Genomic DNA, 16240 nt, shown 5'->3' with positions numbered 1-16240 from the left:
GGCTATGAAAATGATGTAACACCAGAATATGAACAAGTTAACCAAGAAGCTCAGTCCTACATGTTTTTTCCTTAAAAATCTTTCCCCTTGCTGATCTGCAGGCAGGATTGTATGGATAGTTTCAGTCAATACTGCCCTGTGGCAAAATCTTCTGGTTACTGAACTATGGCAAAGTCTTCTGGGGCAAGGCTGCCAAGGTGACAAAAGTATTTATTCTACAGGAGTGTGAATGTAAAATTGATAACCAAATATCAAGCAGAAGTGAACTGAAAGACATTGGGCTTTTTACACTCACATACCAATAAAATTATTCACTAATGGTATTTGGTTTAATAATAATAGTGAATTTGGGATGAACTGAGAAATTCAAAATCACATAAATAATTTCCATATAGCTCATGTTTCATCCATGGCAAGATGTTTAGAAAGAAGTTTTACATTCTCAAGAACAAGTATTTAACAGATTGTCATCAGACGTCAAGCAGGAAATTGCAAATCCCCAAATATTCAAAAATATAGAGAAAGAGGATCATATTACTCACTATTCCTATAGTTTTTCAGCATATTTGGGTCCAATGAATTGTATTTCCAAGTGCTGCAGTTATTCCACTACTTTACATTATACTGATGGCATTATCAGCAAAGAGAACTAATTCCGCTTCCTGGATATATGATGGAAGATCATTTATACAGAAAAACAATAACAGCAGTTCCAATATCTATTCCTGTGGTACACCCATAGTGATTATTACAGATTCTTATGATGCTATCTTATTGTGTATGCTCCCTTTGTGTACTATTAATGTAATATTTTGTAACTTATCAGTTAGGTAGGATGAAAAGCACCAGTATGATACCATGCTATTTGAGCTTCTCAAGGAGGGTACTGTGAACTGCACAAGCAAATGCTTTTGATAAGCCACAGGAAATATCAGTTGGTGGCATTTTTACATTTAGTAAATGTATAACATGATTTACAAATTGAAAAGTAGCATGTTTTGGGAGAAACACTTTGAAATCAACCAAAACAAGCAGTTTCCAGAAAGATACTAGATCTTAGGTATCTAATAATATTTTCCAGCTATGCCTATGTTCTTCTAGTCACACATGCAGGCATAAATGGGGTAATGCCTATTGATAGGATATTGTGGAGAGAGTAAGGCAAATCAACTATTTCAATCTATCCAAGAAAAATTCTAACGGCAAGAGATGTGATTTTTAAAGAAAATACAGTTCAAAAGGGTCTCCTGAACCTACCATAACAGATGTATGCTCTGTTCCATAATATAATGATGAGGTGGCATGTGATGTCACATGTGAACAAACCGAAAGTGAACAGAACACTGACAATATGTCGTTGCACAGACTTCAGATCTGTCATTATCAGAAGAAGCTTTGTAAAGTAAAGGATTGCACAAAGGTTCTCAGGCAATTAAAGAAGAGTGGCAAACATACTGAAAATAGGACATAAGAAACAGCTATTTGCCCTCAGATAAAAAGCCAGTCAACACCAAGTGGATTTTCAAAATTAAAAAGGCTGTTAAAGGCGACAATACCAGTTACAAACCACATATAGTAGTTGAACGATGCACTGAACCAAAGGGTCAGTCTACGAAGAGACACATGCTCCAGGAGTCTGCTACAATTCCATAATACACCTGTTTGCTTTAGCTTGCCAGATAAATATTATCCAAAATATATCGCTTACACATTGCTGCGGCATTCCTACAACACTATTTGAAAGAGCAGATTTATGCTAAAATCCCAGAGACTGATTTCCTCACTAGAATTATTAAGGACAAGTGCATCTAGATAGTTAAGAAAGCAGTTTGTGGGTTAAAACAATGCCGTTGCAACTGGAATATTAAACTATGTAGAACCGACTTAAAACACGAACATTAATAGATGTACAACAGGTTCATATATTTATTAGAAGAACAATGTAACAGTATTATGAAAAGGAAAGTTGCTACTCACCATACAGCAGAGATACTGAGTCGCAGAAAGGTGCAACAAGAAGACTGTCAGAAATAAAGCTTTTGGCCCATAACGCGTTCGCCAAAAATAGACTCCCCCCCCCCCCCCCCCACACACACACACACAACGCAACTTGCACACACATGACTGCAGTCTCAGGCAACTGTAGCCATACTACAAGCAGCAGCACCAGTCTGGCTGCTGCTCACAGTGTGGCTACAGTTGCCTGAGACTGCAGTTGTTTGTGTGTGTGTGTGTGTGTGTGTGTGTGTGTGTGTGTGTGTGTGTGTGTGGGCGTGCGCGCGCTTGGATGTGTGTCTGTAGTCTATTTTTGACAAAAGCTTTATTGGCTGAAAGCTTTATTTGTGACAGCATTTTTATTGTGCCTATCTGTGACTCAGCATCTCCACTATACGATGAGTAGCAAATTTCTTTTTCATAATATTGTTACATTCCATCCTGGACTTTCCATTGCTAGAAGAATAATCGGATGATATATTAATTTTTGCAGTGTATGTTGGCAACATGTTGATTTTAAGTAATAACCCACAAGAGAAGGGAAGTGACAAAAAGAAACTCAAACTACAATTTACATTCAAAAATCTGGTAGTATTGAATTGTTTGGCCATCAGAACCACAAAAGTTCACAAAAGGGAGTATTATAATGAATCAGTCTTTATATAGAATGAATACTTGATAAAAGCAACATGAAGAATTGTAATCCAAAGTTGACAAACTCTGAACAAGACATACTCAGACATGACCTGTGATCCAAGACAGATGAAGAGAGAACAGTCATGAGAAATATTCTTTAAGACGAACTGTAAGCAGGGAATGTATGAACAATCAGGCACAAAATCTGGATATGCAATTGCAGTTGTAAGTCATTTCAACAATAATCCACGAATACTGCATTGGCAAGTAACTGAAAGAATCCTGTGATACATGAAAGGACTAAAGACTGAAACTGTCACTGTCTAGTGCTGAAAATTAGGCAGGAGACACAGAGGGTAGAAAATCAGCCACTGGATTTATGATTAAATTACAAGCAGGTGCAATTTCTTGGAGCAGCAGAAACAGCCTACAGCAACTGTATCAACTATCGCAGATGAAAACATGATCTTTGCTTCAACTTGGTCACGAGACACTCAGACAGCAAAGATTGGAAAATGAAATCTCGTCAGTCCTTGGAAGTAACCTAATTAGAATTTACTGTGATAATAAGTGTGTGACTGATTGTCCAAAGCAAGTGTCTCCAAATAATAAACCAAACATACTGATACCAGACATCAATTTCTTAGAGAAAAATAGAATCGGCTCAGGTTATAAAGGAACAAAGTCCAACAGAGCAGAAGCTCACTCAAATCTAGATGAAGCAACACTCACGACTACATAATCACGTAACTGAAGATTGTCATAATTCAATGACGTAAAATGTGTTTCTGATGCACAAGCAATGTGACACTTCTTGCTCTTTCAGTTTAAATCTCTCTTCGAGTTTCTTTTTGTCACTTCCCTTCTCTTGTGGGTTATAACTTAAAATCAGCATGTTGCCAATATAAATTTCAACAATTAATATATCATTTCCAACTTCTAACAAATACACAGACCTTTTGTACATCTATTAATGTGCAAATTTAAGACTGTTTTATTTAGCTTAATATTCTAGTTGCAACTATACTGACTAATGATTTGGTGTCACCTGAGTAACAAATACATCAGAAATGTTTTAACCATTCTAAAACTGCTCAAGTTGACTGTTGGTAATGTTACTGTGAACTGGAAAGGTGAAGGAACAACTACAGCTCTGATAAGATGAGAACCATCGAGCATTGTGGAGTGTGAGTATAAAAAATTGCAAGAAATCAATTCCAATTCCAACTGACTTCCAAAGTACTGGCTCTGAGCACTATGGGACTTAACATCTGAGGTCATCAGTCCCCTAGAACTTAGAACCACTTAAACCTAACTAACCTAAGGACATCACACACATCCATGCCCGAGGCAGGATGCGAACCTGTGACCGTAGCGGTCACGCGGTGCCAGACTGTAGTGCCTAGAACCGCTTGGCCACACCGGCCGGCTCCAAAGTACTACCAGGAGTCCAACTAGCACAATAACTCTGTGTAGGGGGTTAAAAAGAAAAAGGTACAGTGGTCAAGCAGCTTCTCATACATCATACACTTCTATAGTCAATGTTAAGTGATGCTTGAGGTGGAGTAGAGTGAGACAGTCTGATGGAAGATTAGGTGAATGCCTGGAATGTTATCTGGTATCATGTATGTACAGATGAGATGGTGTTATTGTCATGGTTTGGGGGTGTTCCACATGCTTAGGATGTAGTTCCCCTATTGTGCTTAAGAAAATGCTGAATGTGGAGGGATATGAGCACCTGTTACAGCATTGTGTACTGTATTTAGTACAGGAACAGTTTGGGTTGTTTTGAAAAACAGTCTTATGCAAACACAATTCATTTATTTTTGTATTTACGCAGACATGTTTTGAAACCTTTGTGTCATCTTCTGTGGGTCAAATTCTTATTTCTGTAAAGTACAATATGAGATTTATAATAATTAACTGTTGTATACCTAAGAATTACAGTATGTGCAATTTGCTTTGTTTTGTTTAGACGCTCACCTTACAATTACGTTGCTAAATGAACTGCATTATTATACACCAGTTTTTTGTGCTCTTTTTCATAATTTTTTGACAGCATGTCATCTGCAAACTAGCTATGAAGACAATTAATGCATATTTATTAAGAACTGTTTCGGGGGTAGAGGTTACGTGCGTTTCTGCACTTACATTTTTTTGTCCTGTTGCGTGTCTGGATGGTTTCTCAATCAATGGTTATTTAGTTTGAAAAAGTGTGTGGAAACAGTGCACTGAATATCCATTGATCGAGACATCAACCAGACACTCAACACGATGAAAAAATGTAAGTACAGAAACACACATAACCTCTAACCACGAAACAGTTCTTGATAAATATGCATTAATTTTCTTCATGCCTAATTTGCAGGTGACATGTTGTCAAGAAAACGACAAAAAAAGAGCACAAAAAACTGGTGTATAATAATGCATTTCATTTAGCGATGTAATTAAAGGTGAGTGTCTAAACAAAACAAAGCAAACTGCACATATCGTAATTCTTAGGTCTACAACAGTTAAATTATTATAAATCTCATATTGTACTTTAAAGAAATAAGAATTTGATGCAGAGAAGATAACACATAGGTGTGGAAACACGTCTGGGTAAATATAAAAATAAACAAATTGTGTTTGCATAAGGCTGATTTTCAAAACAACCCAATTTTAAATCGCTAACATGGAAGAACATCAAGAGGAGCTTCAGACCTTAGTAAAATGAGTAACAGTTTGTAGACAATGCATACTGGCATGAACAAGTGTCTATGAAGTGATGATTTGTAGACAATAACATTCTTCAAGTGGCCTGGTCTGCTGAGTGCTCCGAATCGAACCCAACTGAACACCTTTGGATGAATTGGAAAGCTAACTGCACTTCAGGCCTCATCAGGCCACTCTCGACCCCTTGTCACAGAGATCATTTCCCACAGGATTATCCTACCTCACAGAGGCAGGGACATGTCTGAAAGCAGTCAAACTGTGGCCAAAAACAAAACTGACCATCCAGTGGCACAACATGCAGCTGAGCACAACATGCTTGATTTCAATGGCTGCTTCACAACCTGAGCCATCTGGATCCTTCTTTGCACGACCAGATCTTCTGAACTCCACTGACAGAAGTTATCCTTGCAACACATCCTTTACTCTTGTAATCCTCCTGGTCTCAGTCTTTGCTAACCCTCTGTCTCCGCACTCTCCATCCAACAGTTTCTCCTTCCTCTCCTATATCATCCCCTCCCAATTCACACCTCTATGTTACCTTCACCAAAAAATGCTCCCCACTTACTCTGGTGCCTGTGCACCACATGCCTAGCCGGCACCCCTGCCACACCTCCCTCTGGCATTCACAGTCATCAAACCCAGCTCAATGCTTCTGCTATTCGGCGAGTGGTCTCCTTTACTCCTAAATTATTTAATATTAATTATTTCGCTAGTAAAATTAAGTTCAAATACAAACTGAAATCATATTTACTTGACAACCTACACTCTGTAAAAGAGTTTCTAAAAGTGTAAGTGTGTGTGTGTGTGTGTGTGTGTGTGTGTGTTTGTTTGTTTAAGAGACATGGAGAGAGACTGAAAATAGTTAAGTATAAACAATGCAATAAATCATTGGCAAGACAAGAAAAAGGACTTAGAAGATATGAGGATCTTACTAACAAAGACAAATTCAGACTAGAAGTCAAGAAATTCAAAGGTTTTCAGAAAGCTAAAACAAACAGAAAAAAAACCTGGTGTCTAATGGTCACATCAGAGAAAATAACTCATTCTGAGAAAATGAACATGTGTTCAAGGAAATTACCCTCTCCCTTAAAACCCACATACTTTTGTCTTTCCCTCTCCTTCCCTCTTTCCTGACGAAGCAACCGCTTGTTGCGAAAGCTTGAATTTTGTGTGTATGTTTGTGTTTGTTTGTGTGTCTATCGACCTGCCAGCGCTTTGGTTTGGTAAGTCTCATCACCTTCATACCTTCGCCCTAGCCAGATTACACTCCCATATTTTATTTACTAAGGATTGTCTGACATTTGGCATTACCCCCAAAGGCCTCACACTTATTTAAAGTTCCCATCTCGGGTTGTAACCCTTCTTTCCGTCAGTCCCTATACCAGTTCCAAACTGAACAATCCATTGCCCTCACCCACCTAATCCTTCACCTACACATCAACTCAGCCAATGAACACACCCGTCAACTCCTATCCTTAATAAAGTCCTCAATCTTTCCTCTCCCACATCCACACCGGCTGTTCAGAGCATCCTCCTACAGGCCAACCGCAAATTAAAACAGCATGCCACCATCCACCTCAAAAAACTATCCAATCTCCTGGTTTCCCACCTCCGGAAAGGCAACTCACTCACCCTTCACAACCTTTCCAGCAAACCTCAACCCCCTCTCATTGCACACTGACCAGGTCTCTCCCATCTACTCAATCTCCCACTTCCAGCTCCATTCCCCCCAAAACCTCAAAATTCTAATCAATACAATCTGGAACCACAACACCCTAATCCAGTAGTTAACCTTTCCTCCAAACCTCTCTCCCAATCCGAAACCTCTGTCCAATCCAAAGGCCTCACCTTCAGCCCTACTCCCAGATTCAACCAAACAGCCCTCGTCAAAGATTTACTGTCCTACACTCGTACTCTCTGCTGGAAATATCACTTTGCCATGTAGAAAAATGATCCTAATCCTACTCCTAATGATCCAGCTCCCCAAGACACTATCCAAATTGAACCCTGCCTGGAACAGTTCCGTCCTCTGTCACAGCGGGACCCACCTCCTCTTCCTCAAAATCACCATCTCCAAACCTTCCAGGAATTTCTGACTTCCAGCCTTGCCTCTCAACCCTTCTTAAAAAACCTTAATCCTACTCCCAACATCACCACTGCTGAAGCCCAGGCTATCCGTGATCTGAAGGCTGACCGATCCATCGTCATTCTTCCGGTGGACAAGGGTTCCACAACCGTGCTACTTGATCGTCGGGAGTATTTGGCTAAGGGACTGCATCAGCTTTCAGACAACACTACATACAAAGTTTGCCAAGGTAATCCCATTCCTGATGTCCAGGCGGAGCTTGAAGGAATCCTCAGAACCTTAGGCCCCCTACAAAACCTTTCACCTGACTCCATCAACCTCCTGACCCCCTCGACACCCTGCACCCCTACCTTCTTCCTGAAATTCACAAACCCAATCATCCCGGCCGCCCCATTGTAGCTGGTTACCAAGCCCCCACAGAACGTATCTCTGCCTACGTAGATCAACACCTTCAACCCATTACATGCAGTCTCCCATCCTTCATCAAAAATACCAACCACTTTCTCGAACGCCTGGAATCCTTACCCAATATGTTAGCCCCGGAAACCATCCTTGTAACCATTGATGTCACTTCCTTATACACAAATATTTCACACGTCCAGGGCCTCACTGCGATGGAGCACTTCCTTTCACGCTGATCACCTGCCACCCTACAGAAAACCTCTTTCCTCATTACCTTAGCCAGCTTCATCCTGACTCACAACTTCTTCACTTTCGAAGGCCAGACATACCAACAATCAAAGGGAACATCCATGGGTACCAGGATGGCCCCCTCGTACCCTAACCTATTTATGGGTCGCTTAGAGAAAGCCTTCTTGGTTACCCAGGCCTGCAAACCCAAAGTTTGGTACAGATTTATTGATGACATCTTCATGATCTGGACTCACAGTGAAGAAGAACTCCAGAATTTCCTCTCCAACCTCAACTCCTTTGGTTCCATCAGATTCACCTGGTCCTACTCCAAATCCCATGCCACTTTCCTTGACATTGACCTCCATCTGTCCAATGGCCAGCTTCACACGGCCGTCCACATCAAACCCACCAACAAGCAACAGTACCTCCATTATCACAGCTGCCACCCATTCCACATCAAACGGTCTCTTCCCTACAGCCTAGGTCTTTGTGGCAAACGAATCTGCTCCAGTCCGGAATCCCTGAACCATTACACCAACAACCCGAAAACAGCTTTCGCATCCCGCAACTACCCTCCCGACCTGGTACAGAAGCAAATTACCAGAGCCACTTCCTCATCCCCTCAAACCCAGAACCTCCCACAGAAGAACCCCAAAAGTGCCCCAGTTGTGACAGGATACTTTCCGGGACTGGATCAGACTCTGAATGTGGCTCTCCAGCAGGGATACGACTTCCTGAAATCCTGCCCTGAAATGAGATCCATCCTTCATGAAATCCTCCCCACTCCACCAAGAGTGTCTTTCCGCTGTCCACCTAACCTTCGTGACCTCTTGGTTCATCCCTATGAAATCCTCAAACCACCTTCCCTACCCTCTGGCTCCTACCCTTGCAACTGCCCCCGGTGTAAAACCTGTCTCATGCACCCTCCCACCACCACCTACTCCAGTCCTGTAACCCGGAAGGTGTACACGATCAAAGGCAGAGCCACGTGTGAAAGCACCCACGTGATTTACCAACTGACCTGCCTACACTGTGAAGCTTTCTATGTGGGAATGACCAGCAACAAACTGTCCATTCACATGAATGGACACAGGCAGACCATGTTTGTTGGTAATGAGGATCACCCTGTGGCTAAACATGCCTTGGTGCACGGCCAGCACATATTGGTACAGCGTTACACCATCCGGGTTATCTGGATACTTCCCACTAACACCAACCTGTCAGAACTCCGGAGATGGGAACTAGCCCTTCAGTATATCCTCTCTTCTCGTTACCCACCAGGCCTCAACCTCCGCTAATATCAAGTTGCCGCTGCTCATACCTCACCTGTCATTCAACAACATCTTTGCCTTTGTACTTCCGCCTCGACTGACATCTCTGCCCAAACTCTTTGCCTTTACAAATGTCTGCTTGTGTCTGTGTATGTGCGGGTGGATATGTGTGTGTGTGTGTGCGAGTGTAAACCTGTCCTTTTTCCCCCCTAAGGTAAGTCTTTTCGCTCCCGGGATTAGAATGACTCCTTACCCTCTCCCTTAAAACCCACATCCTTTTGTCTTTCCCTTTCCTTCCCTCTTTCCTGATGAAGCAACCGTTGGTTGTGAAAGCTTGAATTCCATGAGGGAAAAATATATCTAAAAACAAAGATGATGTGACTTACCAATCGAAAGCGCTGGCATGTCGATAGATACACAAACAAACACACAAAATTCAAGCTTTCGCAACCAACGGTTGCTTCATCAGGAAAGAGGGAAGGAGAGGGAAAGATAAAAGGATGTGGGTTTTAAGGGAGAGGGTAGGGAGTCATTCTAATCCCGGGAGCGGAAAGACTTACCTTAGGGGGAAAAAAGGACAGGTATACACTCGCGCACACACACACAAATCCATCTGCACATACAAAGACACAAGCAGACTGCTTGCATATAAATGGTCAGCACGTTGCCTTATTTTTCACTAACAAAGCGTAATGTAATTGAAAATCCTACTCACTCCAAATCCCACCGAGAAGTCGCAATAATGGTCCATGGAACACACAAATAATTGACTAACTCTGGTGTCATCCCTTTTAAGGTTTTCACAAACTTTCTGTTTGCTGCAGAGACTGCTTCTCCCTACCAATACATCTTTTTGGTATTCCTGCATCAGACAATAAGTATCGGGCCTTTTCTAATAATAATTTTTTTTACATCTCTGTCACTCCATTTTGTTTCTGTGTGTAAAGTACAGTTGTTGGATATCTTATTTCTTCATTCTTTATAAAGTTTGATAGTTCCAACTTAGTTTCATGTTACATGGATCATTCTGCACGATAAATGATGATAATGCGGAACAAGTCATTTTACATACACACTGCTAATTAATTTGGAAATGTGGCTAAATACTGAATCTTTCTAAGGCTTTTATTAAAATTTTATTTTAATGTAAATATGTGAATTTGTAATTTCTACCCACCACCTTTTACACATTACCATAGTAGGAATTCTGCTACAGAATACAAAGAGGTGTCAAGTAGAAACTTTTTCAGTTTGTTTTCAAATTTTAGCCTGCTGTCCGTCAGACATTTTATATCACTGGGTAAGTGATCAAAAATTTTTGTTGCAGCATCAAGTACCCCTTTTTGTGCTTAACACAACCTTAATGTGGAGTAATGAATGTCATTTTCCTTCTGTTATCGTAATTATGTGCATCATTGTTCATTTTGAACTGTAGTAGGTTATTTGCAACAAACTTCATCTACATCTACATGGTTACTCTGCAATTCACACTTAAGTGCCTCACAGAGGGTTCACTGAATCATTTTCATACTACTTCTCTACCATTCCACTCTTGAATGGCGCATGGGAAAAAGCAACAACTAAATCTTTCCGTTCGAGCTCTGATTTCTCTTATTTTATTGTGATGATCTTTTCTCCCTATGTAGGTGGGTGTCAACAAAATATTTTCGCATTTGGAAGAGAAAATTGGTGATTGAAATTTCGTAAATAGATCTCGCCGCAAAGAAAACCACCTTTGTTTCAGTAACTGCCACCCCAACTCGCGTATCATATCAATGACACTCTCACACCTATTGCACGATAACATGAAACGAGCTGCCCTTCTTTGCACTTTTTCAATGTCCTCGGTCAATCTTACCTGGTAAGGATCCCACACCGCAAAGTAATATTCCAGCAGAGGACGGACAAGTGTAATGTAGGCTCTCTCTTTAGTGGGTTTGTCGCATCTTCTAAGTGTTCTGCCAACAAAGCGCAGCCTTTGTTTCGCCTTCACCACAATATTAAAAATGTGGTCTTTCCAATTTAAGTTGCTCATAATTGTAATTCCTAGGTATTTAGTTGAATTGACAGCCCTTAGATTTGTGCGATTTATCGTATACCCAAAATTTATTGAATTTCTCTTGGTACCCATGTGGATGACCTCGCACTTTTCTTTGTTTAGTGCCAATTGCCACTTTTCGCACCATACAAAAATTCTCTCTAGAGGAATAAATATACTGTGAAGCAGTAGACAGAATGCTCAACTCATTAAACAGATGTCTACAAAATGGCTGCAGGCTAGTGCCACATATTATTGTTACAGCATGTTTCTGGGCAATGCATACTTTCTTTCTTAAAGATTAGTTACTCCAGAACATTATATATGACATTACTGAATGAAAATATGCAAAATATGTCATCTTACTGATATGTCTACGCCCAAGATTTGCAATGATTGTAAGTGTAAATGTGGCTGAACTAAGATGTTTTAGAAGTTCGAAACTGCACTTTTTCCAGTTTAAATTCTCATCAATATGGACATGTAAGAATTTTTAAATTTCCATCCTATTTATTAATGCCTCACCATGTGTTAACTTATCATTGGTGTAGTACTCCCAGATGTACAGAACTGAATATGTTGTGTTGTTTTAACATTGAGGGTGACATAATTCATGAAAAACAACTCAATCATACTTTTAAGAACATTGTTTCTGTATATATGTTTGGTGCTAGTGTCATTCGCAAAAAGAACTAACTCTGTTTTTGTATATTAGTTGGAAGATCATTTACATATATGAGGAATGACAGTGGTCCAAAGATTGAGCCTTGGGAAACTCAGACGTGATTTCTCCCCAGTCAGAATTATGTTCCCAGATTATATTGGCCGAATTACTAAATAAAACTTTCTGCATTCTTTTGGTTAGATATGGCATTATTCATTGGTTGGCTAGAGCATCAATCCCATAAAACTTCAATTTATCTAGGAGAGTACTATGATTCACATTGTCAAATGCCTTGGAAAAATCACAGAAAATACCAACTGGTGCTATATTATTGTTTAATGCTTGCAAAATTTGGTGAGTGAACACGTAAAAAGCATTCTCAGGTGAGCAACCCTTCTGAAGCCCAAAGTGAGATTTGTTGAGGTTATCATTGTTGCTAAGGTGACATATTATTCTAGAACATATAACCTTCTCAAAAATTTAGGAAAATGACATAAGCAGTGAAACAAGTTGGTATTTATTGACATCTCTTATATCACCTTTTTTACAGAGGTTCTTAATAACTGATTCTTAACTGATATATACCATCAGTCTCCCTGGAAAAACTGTCTTGAGTCCGTGATGCATAACATATTTCCCACAAGACTGGGCGTATTATACGGGAAGAAATCTTTAGCAGTCTTTTGGAAACACCGTAAAACCCAGATATGCTTTCATTTTTAAGAGAATGTATAATTTTCTTAATTTCAAAAGGAGAAGTAGGTGATAGTCCATATGAGTGAATTCTATGAGTGTTATTTTTTCCACATACTACCGTGATTTTCTCTTGAGCTGTTTGTCCCTGCGCTTTCTATTATATTTAAGAAATGATTATTAAATATTTTTGCTACATGTGCTATTTGTTCACATATCCTTCTCTTTGTCAACACACAATATAAAAATTTTACTACCAATCTGTTTTCCCACCACCTTCTTGAAGTCTCTGATAATTTCAGGTACTTTCACTAAGTGTATACAAAAATATTTATATTGAATTATCATCTAGTAGTGTCAGAAACTGTCTAGTACCTCCAAGTGGCATTGTTTGCATTGATCCACACAAGTCAGATTGTACCAATTCAAGAATACTTTTTGCTCTCAATTCAGAATGCTGAAAAGGCAGTCTTGTCTGTTTACCTTCCTAATAATCAACACATGACATATACAGGGTGTCCAGGAACACTTTCAATTATTTATTGCACAAGACCCACACATTGTACAGATTATCATACATATGTCATTTTGAAGAGAAACCCTGAAAGTAAAGCTGACCTCAGGGAAGATCAGTTTCAATTATAAGGAAATGTAGGAACATGCAAGGCAATAGGTTAAGGAAAAGCAAATGTGTGTTACAGCACTTGTAAATTTAAGGAAAGCTTTTGACAATGTTGACTGGAATACACTCTTTGAAACTCTGAAGGCAGCTGGGGTAAATTATACGGTGTGAAAGGCTACCTACATCTTGTACAGAAACTAGACGGCAATTATAGGAGTCGAAAGCCATAAAAGGGAAGCAGTGGTGGAGTAGAAAGTGAGACAGGATTGTAGTCTATGCCTGATGTTATTCAATCTGTACATTGAGCAAGTAATAGAAGAAACCAAAGAAAAATTTGTGTTCATACACAAATTTTTCTTAAATATCAGGGAGAAGAAATAAAACTTTGAAATTTTCTGATGACATTGTAATTCTGTTGGAGACTGCAAAGAAATTTAAGAGCAGCTGAATGGAATAAATTGTGTCTTGAAAAGGAGGAAAATCAGATGATGCTAAGAGAATCAGATCAGAGCAAGACACACTAAAGGCAGTAGACAGGTTTTGCTATTTGGGCAGTAAAATAACTGGTGATGGCCAAAATAGAGGGAATATAAAAAAATAGACTTGCAATGTCAGGAAAAGTGTTTCTGAAGAAGACACATTTGTTAACAATGAATATAGATTTAAATATCAGAAAGGTTTACTGAAGGGGCATAATCTGTAGCACTTCAGACAGGGGAGTTACCTTCATAGTCTCGAATGCTATAAATTTTAAAATGCTGTATCTCTGTATCAATTCTAGATATTTGTTAGAGTATTTTTAATTAGAAAGATAATTGCTTTATGATTACAATGGTATCCTCCATTTGGACATATCTGTCAAATTTTTTTACTGTCGCCTTTTGAATTTTTTTTTATAATTTACAGAAAAAAATGCCAATCCAGAAAAGTTACATTTCTTTTCTCCGTTGATTAGTACTATGTAGTACTATATTCTCTGTAAAGTAGAGCTTCCACTTTTACGTTGAACAGGTTTTATTTTAAAAAATCATTTTTTTAACTTTCAGGGGAAATCTATGACTTCACTGAAGTTGTTTCTTACTAATTTCTTTGTTGCAATGTTTATTTCTATTGTCTTTGTTGCAGTTATTTCTTATCACTTTCTCAGTTGCGGTTATTTCTTTTCACTTTCATTGCTACAGATATTTCTTACACTTTGTTGTAGTTTCTCATTGCAGATTTCTGAATTGTAGCTGTTAAGTACTAATTTGTTTACTGAAGAGGCCCCTAAGAAAGCTGAGACCATCTACTGAGTTCTGTGTTTTTGTGGGGAATTTGCCAGCTGACACAGTTGCAGTGTGTTTTGTGAAAAGGACTGTTTGAAATGTCTTCTGACTGGGGCGACAGGACAGTGAAGTGTGCTGACTATTTGCATATCCATAAAAGAGTGCTATATATGACAAACAAAATAACAGACTTCGTTCAGGTTAGGAATAAGTGTTTTCATTTGCAATCTCTGTTTCAAAGTGAAGATGCTTCCAGTGACGACTTTTTGTGTTCTAAGTGTTCTCACAAAATAACAACAATGACAGTATCTTAACAAGGTGAAGCCTCCCAAGGTGCAGATGATGGAGATTTTGCATCAATAGAGGAAGAATTACATACATTGAATCAGTCAACTACAGAGGTAGGTGTTAGTACTGTTAGGAAATCATGGTCAGTGAAGTCGAGTCATAAGCTCTATGCATCACGAAAGTGCAGAGAGATTACTAAAGGTATGGATGAATACACTACAGCAAAACTGACCACACTCTTCAAAGTAGAAATTCCATCTTCAGAAGAAAATGAAACAAAGCACTCTTGTACCTCTTGCCAGGAATTTTTCACAAATATTAATTCATCTCTTGAATACTGTGCATCCTACAGTGAAAAGGAGCTCAAGTTCAAATAGTGCAGTAATTTTTATCTGGAAGATAAATGGGACTGTTCTCGCCAGAGTGCCAACAAAAAAAAAGACACTATAACTGTAACAGTTGAAGGTCAAAAAGTTGTGAAAGTGAAGATGCCAATGACTCGCAGTATTAAAGAAACTTTTGCAATTTATAAGAGAACTATACAACTTCACATATTGGAAGATCAAAATTTTATGCACTATTGCCAAATTGGGTAGTTCCACACCCATCTAGAGAAGTCTGTTTATGTGCGCACTGCGAAAATTTTGAATTGTGTGAGGTAACTTCGAAGAACTAACTGAAGCACGTGACATATGACACCTTGGTTGGGCATGTGAAGTCATTAGTAGTCTGTGATGTTGCAGCAGCACTACCATTTGGGATAGGAAAAGTCAGTTTTGGTGCAATATTTCAGAGCACACAAGTTGCAGCCAGGCACGGGCCTGTTGACAGTAAGTTATGCTACCAGCGGTTGTGACGCAGAATGGAGGCCACAGGGCCATAGATCCGCTGAAAAGAGTAAACACAGCGGTTTTGCATGTCGCAAATCACAGGCAGAAGGGGCCCACTGGCCAACCTAGCATGTTATGAGTATGTGATGCATATGGCAAAACAGAGGCACACAACCGCGTATAAATAGGTGCAGGTTTCTAACGGGATTCATTCAAGTGTGGCAGCTCTCCTGGATGGCGGGGCGTGTAACACCACCAGCTACACGCAGCAGCAGATGGGGCGCCAGCATTCCAGCTCACGGTGGGTCACTGGTTCGACCCTCTGAGGCCGACGCAGGGTTTGTAGCCAGCCAGTGGCAGGCCACTCCATGGCTCGCTACTGCGGGCAGTCTGGCTTCCAACACACGCCAGAGGCATACCGAGGTGAGGGCCGCAGATTTGGATGCCGGATCGTGGGTGCTTGTTGTCGTCACGATCTTAGCAACGCCGGCGAGAAGCACACAG

At 39.8% G+C, this 16240-nt stretch overlaps 1 protein-coding gene across 1 annotated transcript in view; it reads right to left on the bottom strand.

Annotated features, from left to right (window-relative positions):
- LOC126458011 (28S ribosomal protein S7, mitochondrial) overlaps positions 1-16240 on the bottom strand; it is an 88531-nt gene that overhangs the window by 69126 nt on the left and 3165 nt on the right. The gene's annotated exons all lie outside the window — the stretch shown is intronic.

The sequence above is a fragment of the Schistocerca serialis genome, chromosome 2 (genome assembly GCF_023864345.2).
Source record: "Schistocerca serialis cubense isolate TAMUIC-IGC-003099 chromosome 2, iqSchSeri2.2, whole genome shotgun sequence".
NCBI lineage: Eukaryota > Metazoa > Arthropoda > Insecta > Orthoptera > Acrididae > Schistocerca > Schistocerca serialis.
This window is presented reverse-complemented; position numbering and strand designations above follow the sequence as displayed.